Genomic DNA, 8,980 nt, shown 5'->3' with positions numbered 1-8,980 from the left:
AAGTTCTCAGCTGTATGCCAGTGCCCGCCACCTCCCCAGTCATGTGCACTGATCCACTGGAACTTCCCATGTTCTCAGTTTGGCTACTTATTATTCTATTTGACCGCCTTGACACCTGGCTGCTCTCCACAGCACAGGTATTACTAAATACTTTATCTTTATTTCTAATACTGGCTTTTTAACGTTCATGAATGTCCTTGCTTTTCATATTTAATGCTTTTGGGGTTGATTTGTACTTTGGTAGTAGAATTGCTGCTGTAGTTCTCTTTATTCATTTTTCAAGATGTATTTGTCCACACCTTTATTTTTAGCTTTTATAGATCATTTTGTTTCAGGTTTGTTTTCTGTTGTAAAGAGTGTATACTTCAATCTTGATTTAAGACTTAAATTAAAATTTTTTTCTCTCATTAGGCAAGTTACACTAATTCAGATTTATTGGCAGGACTATGTTTGATCTCAACTCTGTCATAAAATATTATATCTCTTTGGCAATAATAACTATATTTTTCCTCTGGGAGATGTGGCATACACATGTGTGTGCGTGTGCGTGTGTGTGTGTGTGTGTGTGTGTTGTAGTGGTTACTTTTATATTTAAAACCTTTCTAATGCCTTTAGGCTCCTGCTTGTTTATTTAATCTTTTAGTTTCTTTTTAAAATATGGTACACTTTATGCTCTTTCATTACAACAGATTATTATATTTTCCTCTTTCCTTCTCCTTTCTCCTCCCATTTTGTATTTGCTTTATTTCTATTTTCTCGAAATATTTACATTTGTTTATTAGTCTTCCACCCTCATGTCTACCATTGTTTTTGTCTTAGATGTACATTTATATAATGTCTATATTGCCACTACCCATCCTTTTGCGTAAATTTTCCATCATCACTGGGTTGGATGAGGTTTGTCATCTAGAAACCTAATGGGGACACAATTCCCTAAGCCTTGTATGTTTTTTAAAAAATTGTTTAGCTATAGCTTTGATACTTGAAGGAAAACTTGGCTGGAAATAAAATGTATGGTGCAAAATATATTTTCTCATTAGATCTCTTATTAAGTTTATTGCCTTGCTTTGAATATTGGTATTTAAAAAAACTGATGTTTGTCTATTTGTTTTACCTTTGTAAGTCATTTACTCTTTATACCTGGTGAGATTGAGGCCTTTATCTTTTGAAATGGAATGATTTCAGTAAGATGTGTCTCAGGGTAAACATTTCTGTGTTAATTTTCCCAGGTATCCAGTGAGCATTTTCAATGAGTAGATTGAAGTCTTTTTAAAATTTTTAGAATATTTGCTTATATTATTGTTTTAAATATTAGTACTCTTCAGTTTTTCTCAGAGACTGCAATATTATGAACAATTTTTCTTCTTTGTTTCCTATTTCCAGTACTTTCATGCTTTCCATTTTTACTTATTTCTTTATATCATTCTCTTAATTCTTAATTGTTTTCCTGCTTTTCTCTGATGCCTCTTACTAAATTTACTTTTGCAACTATTTTCCTCTGGGAATTTTACAATTATTTGTTTATTTATTTTGAGATGAGTTTTGCTCTTGTTGCCCAGGCTGGAGTGCAACGGAGTGATCTCAGCTCACTGCAACCTCTGCCTCCCGGGTTCAAGCAATTCTCCTGACTCAGCCTCCCGTGTAGCTGGGATTACAGGCATGTGCCACCATGCCCGGCTAATTTTGTATTTTTAGTAGAGATGGCGTTCCTCCATGTTGGTCAGGCTGGTCTCGAACTCCCGATCTCAAGTGATCTGCTTTCCTTGGCCTCCCAAAATGCTGTGATTACAGATGTGAGCTGCTGTGCCTAGCCTACAATTCACTTTTTATATTGAGATTTTTTTTTCTCCAAATCATCTTCTGCAATAGCTCTGAATGAACTTAAATTTTCTCCTGTTCATTTTTGTGATGTTGTAGCATTTTGCAAGGTTCCTAGTTTAATGGTTACCTTCGTTTGCCAGCAAAGCAAACTCCAGGTAATTTGACTAGGTTGTGTGTTTGAAGAGAGAGTACAGCATTGTCTTTTCGTGTTTGTGGTAGGCATATGGGTTTATGATTCTAATTTTTATGATTGCCTTTTGTCTTGAAGAATTTCAAATTCTTCCCTTTTCTTCTCTTTTCCCTTTGTTACCCAATTGCCAAAAGGTGCTTATTTCTCCTTTTTCATCTTTAAGTTTCTCAGAAGCTGCATGTTTCCAAGAGTGCTGATTTAAGCCATGCCTGCCCCTTTACATCACATATACTTGGGCATTCCTTCTCTGTAGCCCATGCTCTAATCATACTGTAATTTGATCATTTTTGTTTTAATTTTCAGTATTTTTAGCCTTAGGATGGGCTTAGTCTTTTGCCTTTTTCTAAGTTTCTTCTTTTGTCTTCTTTGCAATTTTCCTAATTGCCTTTGCTTGCCGCATAGTCTTAGAGTGGGTTGGGACGGGGAATGTAGCATGCAAGATTGTGTGCTGGATTTAGTGATTTTTTTCTTTTTACTTAGAGTCATTTTGAGGTTTCAGCAATTTCTGCCTTCAATTTATATTGAATATGCGGTTTGTGATAGAACTTAAATTTTACTTCTGTTATCATATGGTGAGGAAATACTGTAATATAAATGGGTATGCTGCTACCTTTTTCTTCAGCTGTGTAGCTGTGTCAAATCATTACATTATAAAAAATTATCAAAAATATGTTCTAAGATAGAGATGAGATGTCTATTAAACAAGTTTAGTGAACTTGTAGAATACATCTTATATACCACAAACAAAAATATAATTAATAATTATATGTAAAACCTTATTCATATAGGCCTGCTACCTATTATATTTAATCATCATCTTGGTTTTAATGTCCATAATGCATATGTCAAATATGTGCATAGAAAGGTAAGAATAACTTTATACATATATATAGGTTCTGTTTCCCTGAAGAACCCCGATTAATACAGATTTAAATTTTATCAACTGAATGTTTGTGTTCTCTCAATATGCATATTTTGACATCGTAATCCCCAATGTGATAGCTTTAGGAGGTGAGAATTTGGGGAAGTAATTAGGTAATGATCGTAGAGGCTTCTTGAATGTGATTGGTGCGCCTGTAAAAAGAGATTCTGGAGAGCTCTCTTGTCCCCTTTCTACCATATAAGAATGCAATGAGAAGACAGCAGTCTGCAATCGGGAAGTGGGCCCTCACCAGAACCCAACCATGCTGGCACCCTGATCTCAGACTTCTAGTCTCCAGAATAGTGAGAAATAGATTTCTGCTGTTTATAAGCCACTCAATCTATGATACTTTGTGATAGCAGCCTGAATTGACTAAATATCGAGCATAGTGTCTGACAAAATATTCCATAAATATCTGTTTAAATTGTGATATCTTCTAGAGTTATTCAGAACAAATATAAGCCTTATACAATATGTCTGCCTTTAAAATTATGGTAAGACTGACAAAATGCACTCTAAACATTATGAAACTTTCAGTTGGTCTTTATATGATGAAAGTTTAAGTGGATTTTTCATCATGATCACTACTGTTTGGAAATGCTAGATTTTTTTTCATGCTGCTAAAAAGGCTAGGCACATTAAAATAACTTATGCAGTCTACTAGTCAGGTTAAATTCCTTGATCTTCACCTTATTAATCTGAAACGGAGAGACCATTACTTTGAAGGATTATTGTGAACACCAGCATATATTACAATATCAAATACATAGAAACTACTAAAAATGGTAACTATCTATGTTATTATTAAGTACACAATTTTTACAAAATGCATTTATAACATATTCCCTCAAGTAAGTATCAACTGACCTTCTGGTAAGAGCTATTATATAGAAGCTGGGTCATGCTTAAATTATTTAAATACAAACAACAAATTACAGTAAAAGGGAGAATTATAAATAAATACTACATATGGAAAAATTTTGTGCTAGAAAAATTAATTGGGCCTCTATTTTGGCACTGCGTCAGCATACTGTATAAATTACTTGATCCTAGTGGTGCATTTAAAGTTAATGTAATAACTTCCAATAATTAATACACTTCCCTTTAAAAGCATAGTATTAAACAGATTAATAAGTAACTACACTATATTTGAACATGTGCTCCTTGGTAGTTATTTTATTTCACACTCCTTCCAGAAAGTAAAAATATAATAAGTAAAAACATCTTTTAAAATAGTTTGACGGTGTTTCCTTAATTGAGGCATGACAATTTTCTTATTTTTCCTGTTTTAGACTCTAGCATAATAATAGCCATGCTTATCTATATCTGGAACATAAGGTCTAAGAACTCAACAATTGTGGAAAATGTGAGCACACTGAATAACATACAGTTTATCTATTTTCTGGTTTTATGCAAAAAAGCTGCATGTTCTATCTGATGGTCTTGATGCAATCAACCTAATTTAGAAAATGTGCCAAACTGAATTATAATATTACTAATGCAATAAAGAGCAAAGCTATTATGACATGAAGTTCATTTGAGACTATTTGTGTCAATTTTTTGACATACTATTTTAAACTTATTTCTTATTCTTTCAGATAAAATGATTAACATTCTATTCAAAAGAAAGTATAGGATTGTTTTCCTTTCTAACACTTTAAAAAAAGAAATCATGAAGAACCTTACATTTCATACTGTGTTAGCTTACAATGGCATATCTTAGCAAGTATAATTAGAAAATACAAAAGGAGAACTAAGAATTTGTTGTTCTAAGAAAATATGAAAAAGCAATAAAAGGGAAAAAGAAGCAAAATAATTTCAAACTAGTGCTACACATAAAAAAGTTCTGAGTTTACAAAACATTGTTGAGCAATGATGCTATTAGGGCATAGAATATCAGAATGCACATGAATTTATAGATTTATGGAATGTTACCATTGCTACATTAAATAATTTTTTGACAATGTTGAAAATGAAAGGTTGTGGGGAAGAATATACTAAAATGATCCAGAAGTTTTAGGTCACATTATGATCTATAGAAATTTTATACTGAAGTGCAATGTGATTGCATAGGCTAATTTTAAGGACCCACTCTTTTTAACAACAGAAGTATATGTTAAAGATTGGGAATATCCAAAATATAACAAAAATTAAACCGTCAGAATCTGAGAGTTAGGAAGCTGAATTTCATAAACTTATTAATAGTTAGATGTTGCAACTCTATACAGATTAATTTCTAATTTAAATGTCTAATAAATATTATTTCAAGATACTGTGTAGCTTGGGAATATATTCTTAAAAGTATTTGGAGACACCCCTCTCATTCCCAGAATCAACTCCTCAATTTTTTAAAAATCTGATATTGTACTGATGCTCGTTTCTTAGATATAAAATTCTGCTCAGCACATGGAGATATTCATGACACCAAAGGAACATATATAAAAACAAAAAGATTAAGAAGTCAGTGACAAAATAATTTACCCTCTCTTGACAAGAGTTCTGTAGTTGACTGTTGTGTTTGCTTTGGTATTTACATCAATTCTTTAAGGCTTCACATTCAATAACTTAAAAGTGGATATCCATTACTCTGAAATAAATAATGTATTTTGGATATATTTTTAAGGCCATTATGTGAATATGAAATACAAAAGGGCATAGCACACTGGCTTTAGGTGAAAATACAGGTAGCAAGAACATGAAGCAAAAAAGAGATTTTGTGTTGTTTTGTTTAATTTTCTATTATAGAGTCAAGATCAAACAACTCAGCTCTATCACCTCTTTTGTGTCTGACACTGAAAAATTCGAAATATAAAAAAGCATAGTAAGGCTTAGAGACAAGTAGTATACGCCCAAATTTTCTTGAAGGAATAAAACAGGTGTTCTTACAGTGATTCCATTTCTAAAGTCCTCAATATATGAAGTATATGTGTTTTGTGACACTATTATTGGGAGTCAATGTAGGTAGGAATTTTAAGAAGGATGGAGACTGTAAGACCTATCTGGGAGGACAGCAGGGTGTAGCGATTGGGTGCACATGATCTGTAGTTTTACAATTCTGAGTTTGTGGACCTCTGCTCTGTAAGAAATTGGGTGACATTGGCAAGATTTTTATATCTCTGACTGATGTGTGGTAGACAAAATAATGGCTTCTCAAAGATGTGTACTTCTAGGCCAGGTGCGGTGGCTCACACCTGTAATCCCAGCACTTTGGGAGGCAGAGGTGCATGGATCACTCGAGGTCAGGAGCTTGAGACCAAAGATGTCTACTTCTTAATTTCCAGAACCTGTGAATATGTTATCTTTAATGGTAAAAGGGACATTGAAGATGTGAATAAATTAAAGATATTATCCTGGGTCTAGGTAAACCCAATGTAATCACAAGGTCCTTATAGCAGAGAGGTAAAAAGGTCAAAGGCAAAAGGAGTTGGGACATAAGGAGAGGTAGGAGTGATAGGCTTTGGAGATGGAGGAAGAGCCATGAGCCAAAGAATGAGATGACTTCTAGAAGCTGGAAAAGGTAAAGAAAAAGATTCTTCCATGAAGCTTCCTAAAGGAACACAGCCTTACTAACACCTTGTTTTTAGACTTTTGATCTCCAGAACTGTAAGAGTGTAATTCTGAAGTATTATAAGGGACTATGATTGTGGCAATCTGTTACAGAAGCAAAAGAAAATAAATACACTGTACTTTCTTGTCTGTTAAATTATTATCCACTAATATGACATTTAATACATTGCAAGTGCTCAATAAATGTTGTATATGATGATGGAGGCTATTGCTTTTAAAGGATGCTACACAACTATGGGATCCCATGAAGAGCAGTCAACTGGATTTAGTTAGAAGTATAGATAGATAAAACAAAAAATAGAACTTTTTCTTCAGTTGGAAGTTCTTCAGGGGGCTATAGAACTTGGAAATGTGAAAAAGAAGAAAAATCCCTGCAGAATATTTAACTGCTAAGCCATAGTCATCAGTTTTGCAGAACCCATTAACAGAGTAGAATTTATATTGCATATTTGAAGGAGGGAATGAATGAATTTTTTTCTAAAAAGTACCAGGAGGAATTACTGATGACAACTCGAGTGTAATTTCATAGATTCTGAAGTTAATTTTTACACAGGTTCTAAAATTATGAAATCTTGATTAAAATGGATCTGACACATTGCCTTAAAATAACAGTACATGATAAAATTAGAGACAAATTATACATACAAAATCCATTTTATCTTGAAATGGAAATTTTAAATAGCATAAACTGACAGCTTATTGCAGTGTGTATGGAAATAGATTAAGTTAAAATTGATTTCTCTTCTTACCATATTAGATTTTCCGTGTTTCCATAACATCAAATAACTCTAGGCCTAATGTTAATGTGGGTTATCAGAATCAGTAGGCGTCTTCTGCTGACTAAGTTTTATAACCGAACTTCCTTTTGTATCTACTGAGATCAGGTCCTACACCTGCAATATCTTACTGATTATCTTATTATTTATCTTACCATTCAGTAAGCCTTATAATGCCAAATATTAAATTAATCATCTTCACATACCAATTTTCCTGTCACAGGTTCCATTATTTGCTTCGTCATCCAAACTAAAAACAAAAAAGTCTTATTCTTCTTAGGTTCATCTTTCTCTGTCTTGCTGTATCTTGCTTGTTTTCAAGTACTATAGATTCCTTTTTGTGATAACTCCATTTCTCTTCCTCTCCAGGCCACCTGCTGATATACAAGCTTCGATTCTTACCATCGCAAAATTAGAATGCTAAAAAATACATACAGCATGTTGTAAGTTCCCATAGCTGCCAAATTCTAAAGTTATTTTCCTTCAATCCATCATCAAAACTTATGCCTTAATTATTGCTTCTATCATCTTACTCCACTACTGAAAAAATCTTCTGAAATACTCTAAAGCTCAGAAAGAAGTTCTAATTTATCACTGACCTCACAGTCCGATGTAATACCATCTCACTGGACAGAAAGGCAACCTCACTTTAGGGACCAATCCTGAAACATTTGACTCTAGTACCTTCTCACCTGAATTTCGTTTATCTACTTTTTCCTCTCATCCTCAGTTGACAAGTCATAAGGATAACATCTGTTTAACCCTGTTTCTATATGCACTGAAAAAAAAGAGCTTACCTGATAATATCATAATGTAAGAGATCTTTTGGAAAGTGTATTTTATATGGTTTTATTTGGAAACAATTTCAAAGATACAGAAAAATGAGCAAAATTCTCACAAGGAACTCCTGCATCTCTTTAATAGACTAACCAATTATTGATATTTTACCAAATTTACTCTGCCATTCTTTATGTTTATTTTTTATTATTATTATTAATCCATTTGGGAGTTTGTTGCTGCAGTATGCCTTTTTATTCCTAAATACTTCTGTGCATTTTTTCCCTCAGAACAAGAACATTCACTAATATAATCATAGTTCAATTATTTAAATTATGTCAATTATTCTAATAATATTTTATAGCAATATTTTTATGGTCCAAAATCTAATCCAAGATCATGCACTGTACTTACTTTTTGTGTATCTTTTAGTCTTCTTTAATTTCACTGAATCCTCAGTGTCTTTTTGTTTTATGATATTGACATTTGTTTAAGGTACAGTTATATTATAAATGCCTCTGTGACATACAGAATAATTGCCTCACAAAGATGTCCCCCTACTAATCCGTATGACTATGTTATATTACAAGGCATAAGTGACTTTGCAGATGTGATTAAATTTAGGATCCTGAAATGGGAAGATTATTTTGCATTACCCAGGTGGGCCCAATGTATTCCCAAAGGTAATTATAAGAGGAGGCAAAATGGTAGAGTTAGAGATTCATAGTTTTCAATTGGAAATAGACATGGGAGAGGGAGAAGGGGAAGGAGGGGTGGTTTCAAGATTCTACACTACTGGCTTTGAAGATGGAGGAAGGGGTCATGAGTCAAGAAATACAAGCAACTCCTAGAAGATGGAAAAGGCAGAAAACACAGATTGCCCCTGATAGCCTTCAGAAGCGACATAGCTCTGCTGGTATCTTGGTT

The 8,980-nt window shown here is 33.3% G+C and overlaps 1 long non-coding RNA gene across 1 annotated transcript in view; it reads right to left on the bottom strand.

The window, feature by feature from the left end:
- Positions 1–7,487: 7,487 nt before the first annotated feature.
- LOC117979392 (uncharacterized) overlaps positions 7,488–8,980 on the bottom strand; it is a 269,408-nt gene continuing 267,915 nt past the window's right edge. The window contains exon 5 of the long non-coding RNA XR_008624511.2: positions 7,488–7,653. This is a non-coding gene — a long non-coding RNA (uncharacterized LOC117979392). The remainder of the gene's footprint in view (positions 7,654–8,980) is intronic.

The sequence above is a fragment of the Pan paniscus genome, chromosome 13, assembly GCF_029289425.2.
Source record: "Pan paniscus chromosome 13, NHGRI_mPanPan1-v2.0_pri, whole genome shotgun sequence".
Classification (NCBI taxonomy): Eukaryota; Metazoa; Chordata; class Mammalia; order Primates; family Hominidae; genus Pan; species Pan paniscus.
The sequence above is the reverse complement of the archived record's forward strand: the minus strand, read 5'-3'. Positions and strand labels throughout refer to the sequence as shown.